The sequence below is a fragment of the Rousettus aegyptiacus genome, unplaced genomic scaffold (genome assembly GCF_014176215.1).
Source record: "Rousettus aegyptiacus isolate mRouAeg1 unplaced genomic scaffold, mRouAeg1.p scaffold_m13_p_13, whole genome shotgun sequence".
Classification (NCBI taxonomy): Eukaryota; Metazoa; Chordata; class Mammalia; order Chiroptera; family Pteropodidae; genus Rousettus; species Rousettus aegyptiacus.
In genome coordinates this window covers 50,276,691-50,298,701 of record NW_023416288.1, presented here as the reverse complement: position 1 = coordinate 50,298,701, position 22,011 = coordinate 50,276,691, and positions in this window count along the sequence as shown.

The window sequence follows — 22,011 nt, the reverse complement described above, 5'->3', positions numbered from 1 at the left end:
AGTGCAGTAAGTCAGACTGAGAAAGACAAATCTCACGTGATCTCATTTATATGTGGAATTAAAACAAACAAACAAAAACCTGGAATTAATAGATACGAAAAACCAAGTGGCAGGGGGTGAGGAGTAGGCAAAAGGGGTGAAGGTGACCCAAAACGTACAAACTTCCAGTTATCGAATAAGAAGTCACGGGGCGTCAGGTGCAGCTCGGCGACTGTAGTTAATACTGTGTTAGGTATTTGAAAGCTGCCGAGAGAAGATCTTAAAAGTTCTCATCACGAGAAAAAATTGTAACGACGTGAGGTGATGGATATTAACTAGACTTATAATGGAGATCCTTTTCCTACAAATATCAAATCGTTATGTTGTACACCTGAAACTAATATGTTATATTTCCATTATATCTCAATTTAATAATTAGGAAAGAAAAACAAAAAAAAGGTGTCGCCCCACGGAGCGACTGGCACAGTGCCCGGGTGCACTTGGCCCAGGCCGGGTCAGCAAGCGCTCGACGGCGCCGTTTAACTGCTACGGAGATGATCGTTACCGCCCGCTCGTAATGTCACAGCCGTGTTCGCCGGAACATAGTTTTGGTAGAAGCGACACCACTCGACTCTGCTGAGGCATCATTCTAAGGACAGACGAGGAACCTGCGCTCCACCGAGCTGCTCAAGTTCACGCGCTCGCGGCTCCTCCAGCCCCGGCCAGTCCTGGCGTCTCGTCCACGGGCTCTTGGCCGGGGACTAGGTGAATCTCCGCCTGGTGAACGCCCTGAGCGGCAAGGCCGGGACAACAGAGGGCTGTCCTGGGAACACGGCCCCCACATCGAGGCAAAGTAAAGGTGGCCCGTGGACCTCCCCGTGGCTCTTGACCATGCCGCGCCCACCGACAGCCTTCGACCATGGCCGTTTTTGAGCTGCCTTGCACGCTTACGGGGGGATTGATGAGGAAGCCCGGTGGCCGCGGGGAGTCGGGGGCGGGGGGCACGCACAGCACCGCTGGGAACAGCGTTGCCCCCTGGGCCCCTCACAAGTCACACTTCCAATCATTCGGGCCGAGAGGTGCTCGGATTCCCCTTAGGCAAAGCCGGAAAGCGACCCAAAGAGACGAAATGCCGCAGGCAGCGCGGAGTGGCAGAGTGGGGATATCACCCGATCCAAAGCCCCAGGGCCCTTCCCGCCCCACCCCTTCCCACCCCCTGGAAGCGAGGACCTGCCAGAGAAGGGTGTGTCCACCTAAAACGGCAACAGGTTTGGGCAGAGAGTAAGAGACAAAGCCAGAAAGAAACATGATTTACAAACAGAAAAAAAAAAAAAAAAACTCCTGCCAGGGTCAACCTGTCCAAACCAGAACACATAAAGCGCGCCTGTTTCGTCTGGGGCCGCTGCTGCCTTACCTGACACCAGAAGATTCCGCAGAATCGATCACCTCCTCAGGACGCAGAGCACAGAGGCCAGCTGTTCCCTGCGGTTTGTGGCTCTGGGCTCCTCACTGCCGCCCATGCTGCCTGGGGCCCTGCCCTGTGGGTGCCGAGGCTCCCAGCCGCGTGCCAAGTTCCAGGTGGAACCTATTGAAAGAGAAATTTCTCAATGCTGAGACCCAACCTCCATGGGGAATTGGGGGCGGGGGTGGTCCACACCACAGGCTCCTTCCCTGGAGTCGCAGAATCTGACCCTGCCTGTCCCATTGCCCACCTTAGCCACAGGCAGGCCTTCTGGAGGATTCCGGGCCGGCGTCTGTGCCCACACCCTTCAGGATCCTTGCCTGTGAATAACAAGTGTGTCTTCAAAACGCAAGACCCCCCAAGAGGAGGGCTCACGGGCTTGGGATGTTTTCCTCTTTTGCTCTGGAGAGCCAGGAAGTCCCCAGGTGGGCTTTGCGGAAGGTCTGTGGCACTCTGGTTGCCAGAGTCCCTGTCCAGGTTCATTTGGGGTTTGGAGAACCCCATTTAAGTCGGATACGGCTGTTCACACGGTGTTCCTCACACCGTGTGGGAACGGTTTCACTCTGCTTCTTTTATTCTAACCAGCTGAGCCAGCTGCCACCAAGGAAGGAGGTTTCTTATTATCACACAGACAGCGCTAACACCATCTCGTATATGTAACTGGGGAAAAGCAGACACTATCCCAATATTTTGCCCCTGATTTTCAGTTTCCTTTGCTCTTGCCCCCGTGGAATTCTCCCAGGGCTGTGAGCCCAGTAGGACTTGGGTTTGCTCTCCCACTGAACTTCCCACGTAAGAATTTTCCCTTGTACTACCTAGTCTTGATAATTCTCTATTTTAAGTCTGCATAATTTTCCATTTCTCAGGTAGATGTATAAAATGTCCTTAAATCATTTCCTATTGTTGGGCATGGTCTGGGGGAGGAAGGGTCTCTGTGACCAGGGGGAGGGGGAATTCTGGAGTCTGGGGCACCGCTTTCCAAAGGCGGCTCTGGGAGGGACAGAGGGACAGAGAAGAGGGTGGGGAAAAGGATGAAGGATGCAACAGACTTGAATAATTTTTGCAGCGAGCCATCGGCCCTCCTCAGGTTTGGATCGGATTTTCCTAACCGGGGTTCACAGTCAGGCTTGGGGATCCACGAACACCCCAACACTGTATGCACAATGTTTGCACATATGCGAGTATGTGCCATTTCGTGGACACAGATGCGTGACTTTCATCAGAGTCCCAAATAATGTGATGATTTTTTATAAGATTTTTAAGAACTACTGGTCTTGAGAGAAACATTTCGAAGGGCCAAACCGCTGCAGGCTCTAAGCTTCTGCCATCCCCGAAGTCGCACCCAAAGGAGGACACGGGGGGATGACACAGAGGCGTGTGCTCTGGGGGCTGGACACACTCCCCTCCATAATTATGACACGTCCGAGAAACTGAGAGGTGGTGTGAGAGGGGTTTGCGAATAACATCACATTGGCACTCAGGGGAGAAACGATTCCTTTCGGCGGAGGGGCAAGGGAAGGCAGGCTTGCTGGGCGGGGTGTAACCTCAGGGGTGCTTCTAGCGAGCCACGTGACGTGTGGTTTGCATGGCGAGGCTGGAGGGCTGGCGTACGACAGTGGGGTGTGGAATACAGACGGAGAGGTACGTCAGGCCCAGGGGTTTTAAGATGTGTTGCTTAAAAACGAAACCCAGATGTATCAGCTACAGCTTCATCACCTCCGGGGTGGCTCATGTGGCCGAACGCAGGATGCCTCTTCCCCGTCTCCCTGGCTCAGTCATCGCTGTGAGGGCTCCGAGGGCCTGCCCACATCCCCAACCCCAACCCCGTGCAGCTCTGTGCCCTTCGCAGCTGGGCGTGTGGGGCCTCCTCCCTACCCGCCTCCGCTGGCCTCCCACTGGGATTCTTCCTTTCTTGCTGACACAGATCTTAGCGATTACTTACCTGAACGAGCCTGTTCAAGACCCAAGTGATGAAACTTGAACCAGTCTGGCCCTGAATACAACTGAACACCCAGGGCCCGTGGAGTAGGCATTCAGTCAAACTCCTAGAAGACTGGGCTTTCTCGATCATCTTGACCTCTTCCAAGCACATACCACGACCTAGAGGGGCCATAATCAACGTTTGTACAATGACTGAAATGACAGAGCCTCTGATTCTGGTTCTCTTTTTTTAAATTTATAATTCTTCTCTCATTGCTAAAATCACATAGGCACACAAATAGAAGTCTATAAAGAGCTCTGTCGAGGTATGATTTGTGTGCCAAAAAAGTTCAATGATCTTTAGTAAATTTTATAGAGTTGCGCACCCTTCACCACAATCCAGTTTTAGGGAATGTTTACCATCCTCCCAAAAAAAGGCCTCGTACAAGTAAACCTTTAAAAGAAGCGATCTACCTGACATTCTACCCCCGCAGCACAACCATGGCCAGTTTTTTTGTGACCTTTGTCCCAAGCAGCACTTTGTCGTTGTTGGTTTACATGGTTACGTTTGCTCTCACGAGGTCTCTTCTAAAACGCTCAGGGATTTTTAAAGAGAAAAATGGTACCTGAGGACTGCTGAGACAGAGCTGGCTGGAGATTCTTTTCCCCTTAAGTAGTTGTTTCCTTCCCTGCCCTGCCAACAGATGGCTTCAGGCTGTCGTCCCGGTGGAGGGAAGCAGGAACAGCACTGAGCCACAAGCATTCCTGGGTCTGGCTGGAGGACAGAGGTCAAGGCAAGGGTGGGGTCCCCTGCAGAGAAGACCCTGTGGGCGACAGGACCCAGAGAAATCAGGGAACTGAAACGCCCCCAAAGGCTGTGGGGGCGGTGGAGCGGTTTCCTGCACATTCTGAAGAAGAGCACAGGTTAGCACATGAAAGGTATTCACCTCTATGACCCCTATGACCTAATAAGTGGCCCGTCTTCTTCTTAAAGAACTGCGATTTTGCCAAGTAGGCCAAGCCCAAGTGGAACGTGGGCTAGTCATGGCATCTCCCCTTCCTCCGCCTCCTCGGGCCGCCTCCCGCGACGTCACCAATGGTCATCTCCAGCCCAAGACTGTCTCCTGGATGCAGTTTTAGGGACTTGATCTCAGCACCTATTAAAGCTCCTACTGGAGTTACAGGTATTCTCTGTCTCTGCCATCTGAAACTCACCCCATGGGTTTTGTGAAACCCAAGTGTCACTTTAACAGCAATTTACACAATATTTTCTTTAAATGAATTGAACACGCATTTCCTTCTGTTCTTGAACCCTTCGATTCACTTTAATGTTTAATATCTTAAACTGCATGTGTTTTAAAACGGGAAAATTGAGATTTGACAGGCAAAGATCATAACTATTTATTGACCATTATCTAATCCTTCTCATTCCTTTTCTCCTGGATAATTTCTCACCTGGAATTTGGCAAGGGCGCTTATGTCGAATCACTGAGTTGGATTTGACCTCCAACAACAAAACCATTGGTACTAAAGGATGATTTTCAGCATTTTATGGCAGCAACCATCTTTCTTAGAAATGAACAGTATGGTCACGTGAAACCTGATATAACTATTTGACTTATTATAACTATTAAGGGTTATTAGAAAAGAGAAAAAAAAAATCTAGAAAATAACAAGAGTAAACAAACACTCAACGTATTCCTGGCTGAGAAGTTCTCTAGCAAAACCCTTCTGTACAAAGTGGACGGGAGGTGAGTCTTCTGTGCGTTACTGCCATCTGCTGCTGCCTCGAATCAGAAAGGCAATTTGCAAATCACAGACGGGACGACGATAAAAAAAAAAAAAATCAAAGCATATTCTGTTGACATGAAAAGCCTTACATTTTTATTGCTAAACATTTGGCAAAAGTACGTTCACTATGTTTTTCCGCGACCCCTGAATGTCTTGAGATATTTCTGAGGGACGAGAGGCTGCCATCTGGTAATTTGTTTCCATTTCCCATCATGCAACTACATTCATTTTGAATACCAGTGTGTGTTAAGCCACCTAAAATCCAAGCAAAATTCATCGAAAAATGTATTGCTTTTTGTAGCATTATATAGCGTGGTTTGTATAACATTAAATCGTTTTTGGAAATCACTAAAACAACTCATCCTAAGTTATTTAGTGTAGCTACTCAGGAGATTTATATAGGGAAAGTGAAAGCATTTTCTTCGGCTGGTCCGATGGCAGTGGGTTATCGGGACTTAATAGCATTAGGGTCACTGGTTAGTGTCACTAATGAATATCATTAGCATAATGCGTACAACCCCCCACTGCTACACTTGACTGGCTTTTATCCTTTGATTTTGTATCCAATTAAAAAGATAAGTTTGCAAAATGTTCCCTTTGACAGGGGAGGGGTTGGGGAATTCTTGAATACACTTACAACAACTAGGAATCATACTATCGCTTTTCTAAGTTTAATAACAACTGAATAATTTTTTTTTTAAACTAGAAATAGTCTTGCAGAGTTGATCCTTTCATCTGTACCCAGCCTAAATGCTAGTTTGCTGTGGCTTTTGGGGTGGGAGCATACCTCCCCCGCAGTAGCCCTCTGAGATGGGGCTGGTGTCACTGTCAAGGGGGAAGCCTCACCGTGACAGCCTGAGAACAGGGAGGGTCTGTCCAGGGCACCTGTGTGCTCAGAAGGGAGGAGCAGTTCCCAGGGGACCAGGGGAGCTGCAGCTACTCGTCTGCGATCTACCTCTGTAAGCGTCTCTCAGTATGTCAGGCCTCCCCGCTTTGTTCAGAGGAGTTCAGGGACAAGAGTTGAGGTGTGAGGCAAAAGGGAGGAAATCCATGAGTCTTTCCTTGACCCAGTTCTATAATATTTGTTTTACTTTAAAATAGTAATGATAAAAATAATAATGAAAACAGAATAATCTTTCTTTCCTTAAGAATGAGACTGGCTATCCTAACGAAGTGAAGAATATAATAAGGGTGATATCACTCTCAACAGCTCTTGATTATGAAGGAAATAATATATATGCGTTTTTGGTGTTTTGTTTTGTTTTGTTTTGTTTTTTCCTGCAGTGGGGAAGGGCGTGGCTGGTGGCTGAGTCACTAATACGGAAATAGTCTGAGTCCCTGGAAATATCACTTTAGATGCTCTCTAGTCCAAATCTCATCATGATTTCAATGGATAGGCACAGTTACAGGAAATGAAGAATTAAAGAATATCTGGGTAATTACGGCCACTCCCGAAACCCCTGTGCCTCTTACATCCGAACTGCGTTTTCTCGGTTGCCTGGATCATGCCCTCTGCACGTGTGCAAATCCAGGGACCAGCACATAAGAGCAGTGTGCACCCCTCAAGGACCTGCGGACTGTAGCGGCCCCACTGTTTCTCCTCTGAGTGATCCCTTGAGGACTGATAACTGTGTTGATCTGGAGATTGATGCTGCGCTTTCCAGGGGCCAGAATGGAAACCGATCCCTTGGAGAGATGCCGGTGTGTAGGGCCCGCCTCTCTGATTCCCCACCCTATCGTCTGAGCCACCGAGCCACTGCCTTGGCAAAAGCACCCTGCCCGACTCTTCCCTGCCTGATAGAGTCCGTGGGCCGCCCTCATCCTGCTACCTAAGCCTCGTATTCTCATTACCCCCCCCACTTTTCTGACTCCCCACCTACAGACCGGGGGTTCCCTGAGTTCTTCATCCACACATCCCTGTGCTTTGTACCCAAACCCCCACTTCATAGGTACTCAATAAGCATTTGTGGAATGAATGAACCATTGAGTGAATAAATATTTCATAAAATTCACTGACTGTAATATACAGTGTTGGTCCAGAGTCGGGTTATTCCTAATGAATGGCCTAAGCCGGGGGCCCATCTGGGAGCCGGAGCAGGCGGTGCAAGGTGGCGGCGAATAACGGAATGAAAGGGACGGGAGGAAGAGGGGACGGAACGAAGACGGCTCTCTCAGAACACGTCGGTTATGCCTTGTCTCCCCACTGAGTACGTACGGAATGGGGTTTGCCCGTACAGCGTGAGTTACCCTGCCGTACAAAGGAAAGGGTGGCTGATTCCGGCCACGACACGGAGGAAGCTCGAGGACGCACTGCGTGAGAAGACACCGGACACAGAAGGCCACATAGTGTGTGGTTCCATTTGCCCGACTGTTCAGAGGAGGCGCCTCTCCGGAGAAAGGAGATAAGTGGTCGCCAGGGGTGGGAGGCGGGAGGGGCTCGTGGGTGCAGCGCTTCTTTTTGGAGTCATGAAGATGTTCTAAAATTAGATACTGGTGATGGTTGCACGACCCCATGAATATAATAAAAACCACTGACTTGTACACTTTAAAAGGATAGATTTTATGGCGTGTGGACGTGTCGATAAAACTGCGAAAAAAAGTTTTTCAATCGCACTGGAATCACAAAGGTTTAGGGGTGTCTAGATAACTCCTCCTTTTACGTATCAGGAAAATAAGGTCCTAGGTAGTTGCTCGACTGCCCACAATCGCGACTGTGGCACTGAGGTTAAATGGCTAGAGAGGAGGTGTACTCGGGAGGGTACGAGCTACATGAATGTGGTGCTCGGCAGGAGACGGCACCCACATGTCACATACCCCCGGAGTCTACCACTGGCACAGCAGTCACATACCCCGTGTCCCAGGAGCTTGGGGTGCGAAGCTGCTGGGATTTGCAGCCCGGTCAGCTGGTCCCCCTCTGACATCCTCTGCCCAGTAACTACGCCATCTCCCCGGCTAGAGACCCATGCGATACCTTCAGCTCACATACTCGAATCAACCAACCAACCAACCAACCATCAGAAATAGAACTCAATTAAATGCATTAACACAATAAACATTTTAAAGGATACTTGAACCCCACTTCTAGGCCAGTAAAGATAAAGCTAAGGAAAAAGGGGGGACTGAAGGAGGGAAACGGTGAGACAAGAAAACACCAGAGATGGGGAGAAGGAACAGGTTCTCCTGCCACTCGAACGGGCCTTTCCCCGTCTGCTGGTGTTGGGAAAACAACAGCTTGAAAAGCCCTACAGTGGTGCCCCCTCCTCCCCGTGAGCCTGGGAGGTCTGGCTCAAGGTCATCTCCACCAAAGCCCATCTCCAGACCCAGGGGCCAGGACCTGCACTTCCGCGATTTGTCTGCTCTTGCTCCAGGGGGCGTAGGGTGCTGAGCTGAAATGCCAGGGGAATTAACAGAGGCGACCGACACTGGACACCGGGATTTATTGAGAGAATTCTCTTCCAGGTTGAAAGGCACCGACTCTACCAACTATGGAGGCAACAGTCTCCGAGGCGCACCCCCCAGCTCTAAAATTCCTTTTGTCCAGAATCTTAAGAGTAGAAGGAAAGAGCAAAACCAACGATTCATTTAGGAAATCCTGCTGTGGGCCGGATAGCATTCTGAGGCTCCTGGGGACCACGAGGAGAGACGGGGGAGGGAGGAATGGAGTAGGGGCAAAGTTGGCACTCGACCGACCTGAACTCACGGAGAATGCGCCTGGCAGGAAGGCTGCAGACTTTCAGGTTTGCGCTTCGTCAATGCTGACCGTGCTGATTTGCTAAAGAAAGTGTTTCAAAGAGGAAAACCGTGGCTTTTTCTGAAGCGGAGATTTGGCAGTTATCTACTGAAGTTATGTGATCAACCAAACTGGATAATTCTCCTAAAATTTATCCCCTCTGAAGCATGATATTCCAGTCAAATAATCAGGGAGTCCCTACTGGCCACCTGCTGCGGGCCAAGTATGACTGTGATCATTTACACTGATCTCAGGCGAATAAAGGAGAGGCTGGCACGGGGTGGGGTGTCGGGAAGAGAAGCTGGTGCTGCCAGGGTTGTGACGGAGTCGTGCTGGATGCTGCTGGTCCTCTTCTCCCTCACAGGAGCCCCCAGCTCTCCGCGTCTCCCTCACAGAGCCCACTGGCTCGCTCGGGGAGAGCGGCCCGGCCCAGCCTTAGGGGTGATTTCGCTTAGACGTCTCCCATACGGCAAGTCCGACTCCATGTCCTGGAGCTGACTCAGAATCTCAGCCCGTCGGTGCGTGGCTGGGACCTGGTCTGGCATCGACCCTGAGCCGGGCACAGGATCCTAGTCTTCTGATGAGAAAGACTTCTGTTCCTCTCTCCTGCTGGATGGTGCCGGGTAAGGCTGCTGTCCCTCAGCGGCTGAGGGGAGCCCGCCAGAGGCCAGGGTCGACACATGCAGTAGCGCTACCGTGTCATTTAAAAAGACTTACTGCTAATTATAGAGTTTTTATTGTAGCCTCCTGGGACAAAATTCACTTGCCTCCCTTTCTATTTAGACAGGGGGATCCCCATCTCCCTCCTGGGATGGCCCAGGACAACCTCAGCGCGCTTCCTTCCGGAGAAAACGCCCTGAGCCTCCGAGACCAGACACACACCGCGCCACCATCTCGCTGCAAGAGCTGCCGGGACCCTGGATCCCGATGGATGTGGCCGCAGCTCGTTTCGCATGCAAATCCCCCACAATGCTCTAGCAGGGCTGCCTGGCATTCCTTTAATTCTACGGAGGAGGGAAAGGCTCTTTTCTTGACAAAGTTCCTTTGTTTAATGTTTCAACTTTAAAAATGCATGGGTTATCTATGAGACGTAGGTTCATACCCTCAAAAACACACGCCCTGGGCGCGCTCCCCATCACCTCCGCTACAAATAATCACCATAAGTGTAAAGGAGATGGAGCATCGGACTCTTATATAAGCTGCGGCACGCCCTGGCTCTCTGGCTGGTCCGAGTGCAGTGGTGTCTACAATTAATTGATCACAGCCAGTTACAGATTTCTTTGTTCCTTCTCCACCCCCACTGCTTCACTTGACTAGCCTTTTGCTGCACAGGGGAAAAGGGAAACGTCGTTTTCCTGCTGGACGGCCCAGGTGCTACGTCCTGCCGGACACTTCCTAATAGACACTTCCTAACACCAGAAAAAGTGCGCACGACCCCCTGCCAGCATGACCCCCTGCCAGCCAAGACCAGTGCACAGCAGCAGATTCAGCGTTTGCGAGTCTGCACCCATCGCGCTGAGGAGACGGGTCCCCTTGGCCCGGGAGTGCTCCTTGGGAAGATTTAGGAGACCTAGGGAATGAACCGCGACTCATGCACCACAGTGTCGGGTGTGAAGGGGAGGCAGGAGGTTCATGTTACTGGCTTAGCATGGGTCCGGTGAGCTTTGCTTTTCTAGGAACATGTTAAGAGTTGGAAATTGAAAGAAAAATCTCTTTTGTCTTCTCAAATGCCAGGACTTTGCAAATTCAGATTATTTTGGCTTCAAATTACAGAGTATGCAATGACAGCAGGATATACCAGGCAATACTTGGGATATACTCACTAAAAAACGACTTGTTATCCGAAATTCGAATTTGACTCAGTATCTAGTTTTTTATGTGGCAGCCCTATTTAGTCAGACGAGTCCTAGGAAAACTAACCTCAAACTCTCTTCTTTCTCGAGTTAGTACTCTGGGCTGGCCACAGCATTGCATTGGCCATTCGTGATTGCTTTGCAGTTATCGTCTGGTTAGGAATCTTCTCGAGACAGGATATATTTGTCATCCAAACTGGTGGGACTGTAAAGTCCCTTGACCTGTGGAATGACATCTTCCTAAAGGCAGAGAAATTGACACTGTTCTCAAGTTTCTTAGGGTTCATGTTCACATGTATTCTACCACCAATAACTTTCATATTTATTATCTATCTAGCTTTCCTTTTTTTTTTTTTTTTTTTTTTGGCAATGTTTTTACCGACTAGGACACCTCAGCCATTGGTTTCATGGCTTGGTTGCCACTTTTGATATTGGCTTTTCATTGTGGGGTAGCAGAGAGAACTTTTAAAAAAGAAAGGTTATTCTGAGGCTGCAAGTTATGAACTCTGGCTGGCCCTGAGCTGCCCATATGTTCTCTCAGAAGCTCGGTTCCCCGTTTGCAAAATGGTAAGACCTGCCATACTACCCTGACTGGGTTGTAAAGAATATGGAGTAAAATAAACATGAGAATACTTTGCACCTTGTAAAATGCAAGGCAAACAGCGGGTTTTCTTTGGCAAATGCAGAACACCGACTGTGCCGACAGACGGTTATCCTCTCAGAGTGTCGCTTGTTGCCATCATTCCTCACATGGCCCTGTGTTAACTGCTGCCGCGTGTTCATAGCATCATCGATTGGCTTGAATGATCCACTAGAACCGAGGTGGTTCGCCTTCTAGGTGTGTACCTGTTCCCCAGGAAGCAGTGAGGTGTGCGGGCACGGGTGTGAGATCTAGACTGAGAGCACCCACCGGGAACCCTCGGTCTCGCTCAGCCCTGTGGGAAATGCCGAGGGTGCTGCGGCCAACACTGCCTTACCTCTCACGGGGTCACCGCCAGAATGGTCGAGACGATCCTCGCGGAAGCACTGGGGAAATCCAGCGTGCGCCGAGGGTGCCTTGGGCTGCCTGCACCCGCACGGACGAACCGCAGGGTTCCTCAACTGATGGACGTCGTGGCAGTCACAGGGTACCGCGCCGCGGTTCTGATGCTGGGAGGAATCTGCACTTCCATCTAGTGAAGGAGGAAGGGAGGCGCGTGTCAAGGCCTCAGTTTCACGTGAGGAGGCAGCCGATGGGCTTCCCGCCGTTGCACAAGAACCGAAGGTCGGGACCAGGATGAGCGAGTGGCTCTGAGGCCGCCCCTGGCATCCCACAATCCAGCCTGCCCTTCTCCCACCGGCTCCCACCGGCTCCCGTATTTTCAGATTCTTGGATTTGGTTTTTCTTCCTCCAAAATGTTTTCTCTTTGAGGGTTTTCACATCCCTACCATCAAAACGTATCAGAATTGCCAACTTTGAAATGTTGCCTTTTTCTATTAAGCATTGTATCATCAAGTCTTTCATCCTACTGACATTCAAAACATTTAAAAACCTTTACATACCTTCAAAAACTTTTCCCTTTCATTTTTTGCAAGTGACTTAAAGAATGTAGAAATAAAACACACACACACACACACTCTATTAAAAGGTGAAAAAAATAAAAGCCTTTTCGCCTCCACACCATTTCACCATTTCCTTTCCTTGATCTCTTTTAGAACATATCTTTATTATGTCGATTTGATGGTTTTTGTCTGTAATTGGTTCCCCCAAATTCATTGTTAGCTGCTGGAGGAAAAAGATTACGTTTTGAAATTTTGTGTATTCCCACCTCTCATCTCAGTGATGCAAGCACATTAGTACTACTTGGTCGAGTCGACTTCCAAAATCTTTTTAATTAAGATGAAAACCAGAACAATGCGTGGATCCCGCACGGAGAGGCGGGTAGATCTCCAAAAGACTAGTCAAGTGCAGTAGTGAGAAGGGGGGAAAGAGTAGAACGAGGAGTTCGACCTGTAGCTGACTGTGAACAATCAATTGAGATAACTCACTACCTTCGGACCAGCCAAACTTACCCTCTGCTGCGTGCACTATTTAAAGCCCAAGACCTTAATCATTTTTACCTTAGAGTGACATTTTGGTTACAGTTTATAAATGACTACATTCACAGCACTGATGCTGTGTACCCTCTGAAAATTCCTCCAAAACATCTACTTATCAACAGACGGTGTAAAAGTCTTTAACAACAAGAATCAGAAGCGCTGCTGGGCATCCTGGGAAGAGACATGCAAAATTAGCATCTCGTCACTCGGGTGTCTCTCCTGCCGTCCTGTTTGGAGTGGCTCAGCGGGCCCAGGGGCCGGGAGCGCTGTCCAATCAGCACGGACCTCCTTTGTCTATTTACCACGTGTGACCCTCGGGACAGCTCGGTGAGGTCTGGAGTAAACTGAGCTGGAGCAGAGCGCGTTCTGTGTTCCGTCTGTAAACTCCAGCACATCTGTAACCGCCTCTGGAAGCAGCTGCTCTCCCCTCTTGGCAGTCTGTCCCCTTCAGAAGGACAGACATGCCTCCCCATTACCCAAGATCCCATCCTCCTACTTAAACCCCAATTGATGAAAGACAGAAACCACCACAGGAACGCACTGAGCCGGCAGCTGAAACACCCAAACATCCCGGATGCCACGGAGGACTTCGGAATTTACAGGAACAAAAGACAGACGCGAAGATGACTAAGTGAAGGCAAGTGGAACAGATTTCTGTAAAAGCATCAGAGAGGCAAAGCTCAGAAAGACCTGAAGTTTGCCCCCAATGCGAAGAATAGCAAAGGACGGCAGCGGTGGATCTGGAGTGACGAGGGCAGGATAATTCCGGGGCAGGTGGTCCAGGGCCAGCAGGGTCCTGAAGGAGCAGCCCCACAGTAAGGGTGATGCCTGGGGACAGGAGGGCAGAGCGAGGCAGGCAGCCGGCCCTGCCTGAGTTCAGGTCTCCAGACGAAAGGCACCTCCGATGTGAAAGCGCCCTCGCTGACTGTCTGGTCCCCGTTGGTGCCTCGCACGGCGCGGGGCACAGAGCAGGTGCTCAGCAAACGTGCTGAGTAAATGAATGATCGCGATTAAGGAGAATGAACAACCCCAGGAAACTGGACTAGGTAAATGTTGTCCTAATTTTCCAGAGGGGAAGAATGAGCGTGAGAGGTCCATAAATTACAGCCCATCTCTAAACCGATGCTACTTTCTGGCCAAATCCTAGAATGGATTATCCAGGAGGTGAGTGTGGATTGGGAGTCAGTTTGAAATTAACAAGAAAAAGTCACACATGGAAATAGCTTACTTGCTATTTTTAATTGTGCCCCTCTCACTCTGTTTTGTGGGGACTAGAGGTGGCCCAGTTTGGTGGGCTGGAAGTTGACTCAACAACCAGGCTCAGAGGCTGCTGATGGGGACTGATGCCACCCTGGGGTGTGTGTGTGGGGCGGGGGTGACTTTTCTGTGCTATGACACGGGGCTGTTCCTTGGCCAGACCCTGTCTAACCTGTTTCCATCATCCACATGAATGAGACACCTAAGATAGCAAATCAAATGTATAGATGTGAGAAGCAGGAAGGCACTAGAGACCAACAGCATGGGCGCCTATCCCATTACCTGCACTTGAATCCTAGTCTTCATCAACGAGCCATGTGTCTTTGGATAAGTCACTTACCTTGCTTGAGCCTCAGTTTTCCGCCTACAAAACGGGGATAATCAGAGTATCTATCTTGTAGAGGCTCAAGGATTATTGGCAAGCCACATACAGAGCTTAGCCTGGCACATGAAGCAGTCCTATAAAATGTTAGCTCTCAAGATTCTCCGGAAACATTTTCTCAGGCAGAACAGACAGCAAACCAACAAGAAACTAACAGATACAAACTAACAAGAAAACAGCTATGAATTAACAAAGCCAAAGTTTTCCTTTTCACTTAAAAACAAAAACAAAAAAATCTGAGCAGATACCAGGTACGAGAATCTCACCAAGTAAAAGCACGAACGCTGATACGGTCACCCAGAAGGTGGCTGGCATCATCCCCAAGGCCTGCTCTGGGCAGGCGGTACCCAGGGACCAAGGTAAGTGTGGGGTCCCACAGTTTGAAAAGACATTGACAAACCAGAGTGTGCCCAGGGGAAGGTGACTAAGGAGGTGACATACACTTTCTTATACCTTCTTGCCTTTGCAAAACTGCTTTTAACTAACAATGTGCTGGCTCCTCAGAGAGCTAAACAGGAACCACGTGACCTAGAGATTCCTCCTAGAGACAGACCCGAAAGAACTGAATGCAGGGACTCAAAAAAAAAAAAACCCACGTTCATAGCAGTTCTTTTCACAATAGCCAAAACGCGGAAATGACCCGAGTTTCCATCAGAGCATGAATAAACAAAATGTAGTCTATCCATACAAGAGGATATTATTCAGCCATAAAAAGTAATGAAGTACTGAAACGGGCTACACACGGGTGAATCTCAAAAAACAATGTCAGTGAAAGAAGCCAGACACAAAAGGTCACATAGTACATGATTCCATTTATCTAAGATGTCCAGAATAGGTAAATCCAGAGAGAGAATGCAGGTTGTGGGGTACCAGGGGCTGGAGGAGTGATTGCTTGAAGAGTATGGTGTTTCCTTCTGGGGAGAATAAAATGCTTTGGAACTGGAGTATTGTGAATGTCCTAAATTATTCACTCAGAATGGTTAGTTTTGTGTTAAGTGAATTCCATCTCAATTTTAAAAAATGCCTTCAACTCATCACACAGCCCAACAGACTGGCCCTCCCCACAATCCTGGGGGGGGAGTAGGACTGGCCGTATTTTTCTAGATCTTTTTGGGTTGCTCAGTGCCGTCCCCAATGTCCACCATGCAGGGTGGATGTGTGCCAGCTTCCCACCCTGCCTTGCTGGCTTAGAACCGTCCTCTGGGGGTCCCATAGCCCTTGTGGCTCTTGCGGACAGCCCTGCAAGAGGCCACGGGGCTTTGGAACTGTCAGGGTCCATGCTCCCTTGTCTCTTGGCCTTTAAACCTGGTTAACCCCATAAGTTGTACAGTGCAGCCAGGGCAAGCCCTTCTTTTCCAGGAAGCCATGTATTTGTGTCAGATGATGATGATGGTGAGGAGGAGGCGGAGGAGGAGGAGGAGGAGGAGGAGGAGGAGGAGGAGGCGGCGGCGGCGGAGGCGGAGGACCACCTGCAGGGGACAGGTCCCTGTGGCTGATGCGCAGTTGCTTCTTAATGTTATCTTAAGCAGACAATGGAGGTACTTTGTTGAAAACTTTTTTGCCTATGTCTGTCTTAAAGTTCTAATCAATTAATTTAGGGCAAAGAGAGGGAGTTTCCCTTGATTTTATCCTCAAAAATTCCTCCTAAAACACTCGGAAAGTGCTTTATGAGGGCAGGATCCCCCACCCCCGGCCCCCATCTCTCTTTCCTCCCAGGCCAAGGGACATTCTCTCAGTCTTTTCTTCCCTCCCTTCATTCAAAATGCACCTGTGGTGGGGCCCATTTTTGCCACGGCTGCCTCCCCTTTCCGAAATGGGGGCCTGACAATCTGACAAGACTGTCTTGACATGCAGAGTCGGGGGCCCGTTGTGAGCACCACGTACTTTCCCAGGTTTCTCTGGAGTAGTCGTGCTGGTTTCTCAAGTCACCTTCCGGTTTCTCAAAGCCCCAAACCTGGGCATCCCCGGGGCTGAGGCCAGGGTCGGGGAGTGAGGTGCCTGCGGCACTGACAGGTGGACACATTCACTGGGTCTTAAAGACCGGGGACAGAGCCGCCTGTCTCTAGGCTGTTCTCTGCCTCTTCATGTCACGGCCCTGGACCACAGGGACGCCAACCAAACCAACAAAAAGCCTGGGGAAATGACACTTCGAATGGCGCGCAGACCAAAAACGAGGGGACAGAGAAGCCATGTCTTTTTCTTAGGGCTCACGTCAGGTGTTAGCAGGAAGTCAAATGTCTCCCTTTTCGAGCTTCTCCTACCTCTGATTTGTGAAAATAAAACTAAGTGATGGCAAAAACCAAAAACAAAATAAAAAGACACCCAGGGCTTCCATGGTCCCATAAGGGGTCAGTCTGACTTCCGTACTCAGCTGACGAGAGCCCCGGGGGTCTAAGTGGCCCCCTGCAGCAGGGCCTTCTTTGGGCACAAGGATGGTACAGTCAGATTTGAGATACTGGTTGCCTCGGTCTGCCCGGACTGCTATAAATGAACACCGCAGACTGAGTGCTTAAATAAGACATTCACTTCTCATGGTTCTGGAGCCCAGAAGTTCAAGATTGAGGTGCTGGTTGATTAAGTTCTTGGTCAGGACCCGCATCCTGGCTTCTTGCTGAGTCCTCGCATGGCTTTTCCTCGGTGAGTGCACGTGGACAGAGAAAGCTCTGACGTCTCTTCCTCTTCTTATAAGGGCACGAATCTCATTGCGGGGGCCCCACCCTCATGGCCAAATCTAAACACCCCGAAGGCCGCACCCTCAAACGCCATCACACGGGGGGCTAGGGCTTCGACATATGGACTTGGTGCAGGGACACAAACATTCAGTCCCTAACACTGGTTCCCACTTGGATCCGCTTTGTCCAGACTGCTGCATAGACCGCAGTGGTCCTTGAGTGAGGACGGGGCTCCCTGGGCTGGCCTCGCAGGTGCTTGTAACTCACGCTGTCTGGCGCGAGCCCCCTCAGGGCCCCATCTGTGGTGTCCTGGATGCAGACCCCAGGGACCCCTTGCTCCCGGAGGATCTGCGTCCACGGCACGGCGGAGTTGCTCTCAATCCCTCACACACTTCCCTCACCCACTGTTCAACGCGGGGTGCTGCCACCTGCCAGTCTGGTGACACTGGTGGCGTGGGGACAGGAATCCTCAGTGACTTCGGGGTGCCGGTCTGGTGTCCCCCTGGATACTATACACCTCATCTCAGGCAGCACTTTCTAACTCAGGTTTAAAACCTATGAAACATCCCTCCCTGGACCTCGCTGGGTCTGGAGGACATAGCCAGGCCTCACCACCTCCTCTTCGCAACCCCAGCTTGAGTTTTTTCTCTCTTACAGGTTTTGTCCTTTACAGAAGGAGGCCCCCTCCTTTGTTCCCATCTCTGTCATCCTTGAAGACAGAGGCTCATAGGACTGGAGGGGAGGACCACAAGTGCCAGCCTAGATGGACTGGGTCCCCTCGAAAGGTTCACAGGACGTTGCCCTATCTCCAGCTTGGCCCAAGCTGTGCCATTTTGCTTTACTAAAGAAAGTTTTCTCAAAGCCTTTCTGAAGAGCCAGGCCTTCCTTTCTGTGACCTCCTAGGTGACAAGTCCCAAATACACACTCTGAAAGCAACATTGTTCTGGTTTTCAAACCCGGAGGAGGGGAGCTGGAAAGCTAGGGATGGGGGGGGCGCATAGAGACACTTCAGTTTGTGATCAAAGAGACAATGCAGGGCCACGTGAAGGGGACTGGGAGCCTGGGCTGGTGGCGGTGAAGGGGACAGCTGAGCCTACACCCTGTGCTAACTCAGCAATGAGGAAGAGCCTCGGAACCACAAGGCGTTAGGACAGAACACACTGACAGTACCTTCCAGCCCTGTGCGGTTTGGAAGAGTTGGAAGTGCCCTGGGCCAGCTCTGCATCACTGGGCAAGCCTGTCTCGCCTCTGGGCTCAGTTTCCTAGAGAAGGAGGGAATTGGAACTGTCAAGGATTTGGTAGGAACAGCAGGGTCCGGTGGGCTGGAGCCCAGCTCGCTCCATCCCCAGGAACTACTGCTGCTTCCATGACTCAAATTACCCTTGGGTGACCAAAAAAGAGTGGTAAAAAATGGGGTGTAGCAGATCTCTGTGGGGTGTGCTCCCAGGGGGTCAGAGAAATAACAGGAAGGATTTTGACAAACCCAGTTCCAGTGGAAACTGCGTCAAGCTGACCTGGGAGACGGAACGCTTGTGCCCGGCCAAGCGGCCACTCCTGTGCTCAAATGTGGTTGAAGCATGGCCCACCCAAACAGCCCAACTCGGCCCGGGCTCTGGCACCGGCCCGCGACCTCCCGCGTTTCTGCAGGAACTCAGCTTTTGGGCCCGTTGTACCTGGGGCATCCTCTGTGCCAGTTTGTTTCCTGTGATTATAACACAATCAGGAAGCAAAAGTGGGTTTCACTTGGGTCTGCGGTTTTAACTGAATCCAGCCCTCAGAAGTCTTTTCTTTGACCCACATAGTAGATAAAACAATCTGAACTAGATCTGACATTGAAAATTTGGGGGATTTCACACAAATGTCTGGCTTTTCTTGAAAAATCTGAACAGCAGCAGCAGGCCCTGATTCCCATGGCGACAAGCACCCTCCTCAGGCGGGAGGCAGAATCCGTGTGCCCTGGCCACCCTGGCCCCACTTTGTGCACTTACCTGCCGGGTTCCTTGAACACTGGTTGTTGACCTCTGACCCTGCGGGTCCCCAGGTCTCCAGCCCACGCCACCCCCATCATCTGTGATTCCCGAGGAGGGTGCTTTTGAGGCAGGCGGGGAGAGGGAGACTTAGACTCCCAGTGCCCATGGTGGAGGCGTCTCGCCCACGTGATTCCGTCTCCACGGCACGGGCACTGCTTTCCGAAAGCCCCTTCTCAGTCTGTACTAGCCAGTGGTCCTTTGTCCTTGCTGCCACAAGATATCCTCAATCTACAGTGGGAACGCGTTGAATCAGAGAACTGTGCTTCCTGTTTGGGGCTGAGCCAAGTGTAAAGAGAGTGCAGGGTGTGTGTGCAGGGGGACCCTGCATCAGGGGACATCTCAGTGTGGTCAGCACAAGGAGCTCTTTTTCCCTGGCTCATCCAAGAGGCGTATTGTCACTCTGTGCTCAGCCCTGGGGCTCCCACCTCATTCTGGGCTTCCCCAGCCCTTGCCACTCGGCACAGCCAACTGCCATGTGGGTAACAAGGTAGACTTCAAGGAGGAGGGGGGCTTTACCTTAACACAGGTCCCAGAGAATACCACTTCAGTTCATTATACTAGGAACCGAGGAATTACAGGAATCACGCCCCCTCAGGGTTGAACTCCTTCATTTGACCCCACAGGGTGCTCAGCTCTAACCTGCTGAAGTTGCACACTGCCATGGCTCCAGGGTCAGGTGGAGCACTTCCTGGCCCACGTCCCCTACCCTAGGGCTGGCCAACGTCGACCAGGTGTTGGGGAAGGCATCGGAATTTATACACGCACAGACCAACACCCCCTACCTTGTATCTGCACAATGCCAGGTCCACGTCCCCATCCTGGCCCTTCAGGGCTCCGCAGAGCGTCCCTGTGGTGTCTGAGCATCTGTGCTTCAATATCCTCTTTCACACACTGGGAACCACACACTGGCTTAGAAGACAACTGTGTCTGTCAGCCTGGGACTCAGTGATGGCCCCCACCACCCTTCCCCATTCCCCGTGATGACCACATGCCAGAAACAAAGCTAAGCCCCACCCACATGTCCAGTCCTTACAAAGACCCTGTGAAAGGGCTGTGCTTTCTCTTACAGATGAGAAAATGAGCTCTGACAAGACGTAACTGACTTGCCGAAGTCACACAGCTAAACGGTAAATCAGCTTGGATTGAGACTTCGATAACACGTGCCAGGTCCCTGGTCCCCAGGAGGCACCCAGTCTCTGGCACTTATTGTCAGTCTCCTAAGACCTGGTACCATTTTCTACACTAACATCTCTCCAGGTTTCCATGCACCTCCTGGATACATCACCGAGACAGCGACAAATGAATGTTCCTCAAACTTGTACAAAACACGACTCAACAGATCCAAGTGACCCCTTGTCACTGTTTCTGCAATGAGTTTAAAGTTGTGGGGACAGGAACTGCTCTAGAACAAGACTTTGGAGACAAAACCCAAAGTGCAGACATTATTTGCTGAAGAGTCAAACACACCAATTGTAAATAGATGTTCTTGAGATAACTGGAGAAACCTGACGATAGGCTGGGTACCAGTTGAATTACTGTTCGTTTTGGAAGCTGCGATAAGGTACTGTGGCTCCGCAGGAACACACATTCTCGAGAGTGGAGGGGTGACAAGACATGTCTTAGATGTGCCATTAAAAAATGCGTTAAAGAAAACGTGGCAAAATTTTGATAATTATTTTAGATGGGTGATGAATAGAAGGTGGTTATACTATTCTCTTCATTTTCTGTATGAATGAGCAGTTTCGTAATTAAATAACAAAAGCTCAATTCCGAAACCTGGATGCCGTACTCATCTTTCTCTGGTCCACTAATCCACCCTCAATCTCTGATCAGCCTGCAAACTGGAGACCCCTCCTTACCCCGTTAGAGCCCACTCACCTTCTACTCAAAACGCAGCCGGTCTCCTCGCAGCTGGCCCGGGGCTCCCCTGCTGCTAGCCTGGGTTTCCCCAACGGAGACAGATGCAATAGCAGCGATCGAGGGGGCCGTGCCCAAACCCCAGCTCTGCATTTGCAGACACAGGCCCTGGGCCTGGCGACCCCCCACCCTTCTGTAAAAAGAACACACTAGAACCCATCTCACGGATCACTCATATGGGATGATCCAGCAAAATGCTCACACAGGGTCTGGCTTTTGCTAAGTGCCCAATAAATTTTTAACTGTCACTCTCATTACAATCTCAATCTGACCATGTCACTTCCCTGCTTAAAACTCTCAGTGGTTCCCCACAAAGTTCTAGGACAAGGTCAAACTCCTGGCTTACTGCAAAAGGACACCTGCGTCTGCCCTACCTCTCCCGGCCTCAGCTCCCACCGATCGCCACCACCGCTTCCCCCCATTTGTGATTTTCCATTTACCTTGCAGTTTGATGCCTCCGGCCCTTTGCACCTGCGATGCCTCCACTTGGAGAGTTCATGTCCTCCACCTCCTGAGTCAGCATCCCTGAAGGGCTACTCTGGGCTCCAAGGCTGGGACAGTCCCCTCTGGGCCCTGGGCCCTTCATATCTTCTCCACAGCCCTGAGCACACTGGACTGTAACTGATTTACTGGCAGACTCCTTTATCAGGCCAAAAGCTCCCTAATTGGTCTGCGGTGCATTTGTTCAGGAGCCTACTTTCTGCAGTCAATACGCAGGTTGCTTACTCAGTTAAGACACTCCTGATCAATCAACCTGGTTTCCAGATCGTGTTTCAGAAGAGGATACACTTTGCCTTCTGCCTCAGGGTCTTTGCCTGGTGTTTCTCAACACACGTGCCCCAGAATCTCCTGGGTTCTTCCTAAAGATGCAGGTTCGGATTCAGAGGCCTGGGGCCCAGCCTGCAATTCTGCTTTTGACAGGGAATGCTGATGCTGTAG